The sequence below is a fragment of the Tupaia chinensis genome, unplaced genomic scaffold (genome assembly GCF_000334495.1).
Source record: "Tupaia chinensis unplaced genomic scaffold, TupChi_1.0 Scaffold143636_1, whole genome shotgun sequence".
Lineage (NCBI taxonomy): Eukaryota > Metazoa > Chordata > Mammalia > Scandentia > Tupaiidae > Tupaia > Tupaia belangeri.
This window is the reverse complement of record NW_006203484.1, coordinates 251,057-255,755: the sequence shown is the minus strand read 5'-3', so window position 1 is coordinate 255,755 and position 4,699 is coordinate 251,057. Positions and strand designations below refer to the sequence as shown.

Sequence of the window (4,699 nt, the reverse complement as noted above, 5' to 3'; positions counted from 1 at the left end):
AATCTTTAGAATTATTTGAGTAGAATGGAGGTTAACTCTTCATTAAAACTTTTGTAGAATTCTGAAGTGAAGCCATCAGGACCTGGGCTTTTCTTTGCTGGGAGATTATTTATTACTGATTCAATCTCATGACTTGAAATGGGTCTATTCAGGCTTTCTATGTCCTCCTGATTCAATCTTGGTAAGTTACACACATCCAGGACTTGGTCCATCTCCTCCATCTTCTTGTTTGCTGGCATATTGTCACTTATAGTATTCTCTGATGATGTTTTGTATTTCTAATGTATCTGTTGCAATATTGCCTGACTCATTACTCATTTGCTTTATCTGGTTTCTTTCTCTCTTCTTCTTAATCATTATAGCTAATGGTGTGTTGATCTTGTTAATAAAAAACCAGCTTTTGCTTTAATTTATTTTCTGTATAGTTAATTTATTGTCTATTTCTGCTCAAATCTTTATTATTTTTCTCCTGGCATTTTGTTGTCATTGTTGTTTTTACAATTTCCTGAGGCATGATGTTAGGTTGTCTATTTGCGACCTTCCTATCTTTTTCTTATGTGCACTAATTGCTAATTTGCTATGTCCCATAGATTATGGAAACTCGTATACTCCTTATAATTTGTTTCCATAAATCCTTTTTTCTTTTTCTTTTTTTGGAGAGGTTTTGGCTATAGGGCACGTGCGCTCACCAGAAAGACAGAGAGATACAAAAAAACAGAAAGTGAGAAAGCACCCCCGGAGGAATGGCCATGCCGCAAACCCTTCTCCATTCTCCTCTCGGGATCTTGGGCATGCATGCACACGTGTCCAGCATGAGTTTAAGCCACTGGGTCCAGTACTCAAACTGCGGTCGACTATGTGGGAGTCCAGCAATATAGCCATTACACTAACTGCTGGTCCCATAAATCTTTTTATCTTGGACTTAATTTCTTTGTTCATTAAGAAGTAATTCAGGGGACCAGTAGTTGGTGTAATGGCTATGTCACTGGACTCTCACATAGTCAACCACGGTTTGAGTCCTGGACCCGGTGGCTTAAACTCATTCCGGGCACATGTGTGTGTGTGGCCAAGGTCCCAAGAGGAGAATGGAGGAGAAAGGACTGCAGCGTGGCCATCTCCCCGGTGGGTGATTACTCACTTTCTGTCTGTCTCTCTCTTTCTGGCAAGGGGATGAGAAAAATATTTTGTGGCCTTTGGGTGGTAAGTTCTATAGATATCTGTCAAGTCCATTTGATTTATAGTATCATTTAGGTCCTGTATATCTCTGCTTTTTTTTTTTTTTTTTGTCTACAAGACCTGTCTAAAGGAGATAATGGGGTATTGAGAACCCAACAATTATAGTATTGTGACCTCTCTCTCCTTTTAGCTCTATCGGTATTTCCTTCATGTATTCAGGTGTTCTTGAGTTGGGTGCATAGATTTTCTAAAAATTATTTTATTTAACTTTTTTCTTTATTTTGACCAGAGAGGGACAGTGTGTGTGTGTGTGTGTGTGTGTGTGTGTGTGTGTGAGAGAGAGAGAGAGAGAGAGAGAGAGAGAAAGAGAGAGGCAGAGAGAAAGAGAGAAAGTTTGAAAGTAAGCCGCCAACTCTGGGACTCGAACTGCTGTCAGCCATATGGGAGTACAGTGCACTTAACCACCACACCACCTGCCAGCCCAAGGTGCATAGATATTTATAAATGTTATGTCTTCTTGATGAATTAGCCTTTTGACTACTATATTATAATGTCATTATGTCTCTTCTTACAATTTTTGCCTTAAAGACTATTTTGTCTGAAATCAGTATCGTGACTCCAATCCTTTATTGATTTCTATTTGCATGGAATACCTTTTCCCAGCCCTTCACTTTTAGTCTATGTTTGTCTTTATCCATAAGGATTTCTGGAAGGCAACAAATAGAGGATTTCTTTTCTTTTTCTTTTTTTCATTCACACAGTCTATGTCTTTTGATTGGCAAATTTAATCCATTAACATTCAACATTATTATTAATATTCTGGACATGTTTCTATCATTAAGTGAACCATATTCTTGGTCATTTTATGTTGTCTTATATCTATCTGTCTGACTTTAGTTTTCCTTGTATAGCACACCCTTTAGAATTTCTTGAAGAGCTGGTCTGGAGTTGGTAAATTCTTTTAAGTTTTGTTTATCTGAAGAATAATCTTGCTGGGTAAAAAAAGTCTTGGTTGAAATTGTTTTTCATTTAACACTTTGAATATATTTTCTCATTCTTTTCTTGTCTGCATTGTTTCCAATGGGTGGTATGATGCTAACCTGATGGGATAGATTTGATGTTTCTCCCTTGCCAATTTTAGTATCTTGTCTTTTCCTGTGGTTTTGGTCAATCTGGCTATGATGTGTCTTGGAGAAGATCATCTTGAGTTAATTCTATTTGGGTTCCTTTGTATTTCTTTGGTCTGGATCTTTGTATACCTCTTCTTCCAGGATTTCACTGAAGAGATCATCAGGGGACCAGCAGTTAGAGTAATGGCTATGTCACTGGACTCCCACATAGTCAACCATGGTTCACGTCCCGGACCTGGTGGCTTAAAACTCACGCTGGGCACGTGTGCGTGCATGCCCAAGATCCCGAGAGAATGGAGGAGAAGGGATTACAGCATGGCCATCCCCTCTGGGGGGTGATTTCTCACTTTCTATCTCTCTGTCTCTCTCTGTCTGTCTGGCGAGCACACACGCCCTATAGCGAAAACCTCTCCAAAAAAAAAAAAGAGAGATCATCAGTGCCCTTGTTATTTTCTTCATCTTCTGGGATACCAATTAACTGGGTTGATGCGTGCTTAATGGTATCTAGTATTTCTTGTATATTGTCCTCAGTTTTCTTGGTTATTTTCTCAGTCCTTTTGATTATTTTTTTTTCTAGGTCAGAAGTTTTGTCTTCTACATTCTAAATTCCATCTTCTGCATGATCTTACCTGCTTTTAATACTTTCATGGGAGGTTTCAGTTTCCTGTAGTAGTCTTCCTCTCTAATAATTCTATTTGATTCTTTTTTTTCCCAAAATTATTTTCATTTATTTATATCTTTTGTTGATGAGAAGATGATGGGATGATAACAAAAATGTCAAACATAAACATAGATTACATTATAAGATTATTTGCTGAAAGTGGCATGGAAATACATAGGAGAAAAAAATGTTAACTTTCAACTAATGAACTAGCTCATTTATTTTACAAGTCAATGAGGGATGTCATCTCTTCAATATTTAAATTATACTGGCTATGTTTAGAAGAGTGATGTAACAGTTTTTCTTTTAAAATGTCAATATTTACATGACACCAGAAAGCACACACTCTGACAACTATTTACTTCCCACCAAAAATTTTAGATGTCAACTTAGATGTGTCATGATTTTTAAAAATACTTTTAGGGGGAACATGAACTGAATTGGTTGTGAAACAATGCTTGAAAATACTTTCTCCAAGTAAGGTTGAGGGACCACTTACAGAATTGTCCCGGACAGTCAAACAGGTTCCCTGGGGGAGGGAGTGAGAGATGGGACAAACACACGCACACACAATACGAGGTGCTGATCAAGTCTTCTTCCATCTTCCGTTTATTGAGGAGAAATGGCGAGTTATATACAGCTGGTGGACACCAACTGGTTGCCTGAAATGCAAATGAGATAGAAGAGCATGAACCAATCATTGATGTGGGTGGATCTCTCCTGTTGCCTAGAAACCCAACCACTTCCGGGGAGAACGGTTGGTCACATGATTTCTGAGAAAAGGTTTGCTCAGTGAGGAAGTGAAGCCTAATGGTTTCCAAGATGGTGGATAGCTCAAGATGGTAGATAGCTCAAGATGGCTTCCGTATGCAGTGCCCTCCACACAGAAACATCCTGGGAGGGTGAGTTTTAAAATGCAGGCAGTTGAGCATTAAAATTTTAGGTTTGGGGTGGGCCCCAAGTAAACCAACTTTCAATATGTACAATGGTTCTCATGAAAGCAACATTTAAGAAGTATTACTCTAAAAAAGAGAAAACAAAAACTAGCTTTTTATAGTATGTTAGCCATAGCAGAAGAGGGAAATCCCTCATGTTTTTTATTGGAGGACAGAACTGAAACTCACATGGTTGAGTTAGGTAACTCATGGATAAGTTTAGAAACAGGAGCAGGTAGCTAGGGAAGGCAAGTTCTTCCCCTGGAATTCATAGTACAGGTAAAGACATGAAAGGAATGGAGGAGCTTAGTCTATAGATCCTGCTCTCCACTGGGGTTTCAACTTTTGAGAGAGAAAGTTCTAGCTCTTTCCCATCTATCAAATATGAGAACTTCCTTGAACAAGCTGAGGAAAAACAATAGGAGGAATTAACTGCCACGCCAAAATAAAAGCATGCACTCAGGGAAAACTGGCTGCACAGTAGTTGGCAGAGTACACTCTGGGAAGCACTGAGGGTACACTGAGAGCAGAGGGTACCTGCCATGAAAATGCCCTGGGGCCCTCCATCAACACTGTTGGGCAGCTGAGGCCTCTGTTCCCTTTTGGTCCCACTGGTGGCCTAAAGTGCTGTCTCGGAGCACCCATCTTCTGCCTGCTCACTAAGCTGTGCTCTGCAGCATCTGTTCTCTCTTCCTGGGATCACAGAAGAACTGCAGTTTCCTGGGGAGCAGTTTCACCTCCACAGGCATCGCCTCATACTCCTCATTGTCCATGCCAAAAGAGCCCCCCCCACAGCG

At 39.7% G+C, this 4,699-nt stretch overlaps 1 pseudogene; it reads right to left on the bottom strand.

Annotated features, from left to right (window-relative positions):
* Positions 1-3,190: 3,190 nt before the first annotated feature.
* Positions 3,191-4,699, bottom strand: part of LOC102500823 (acylglycerol kinase, mitochondrial pseudogene) — a 2,836-nt pseudogene continuing 1,327 nt past the window's right edge.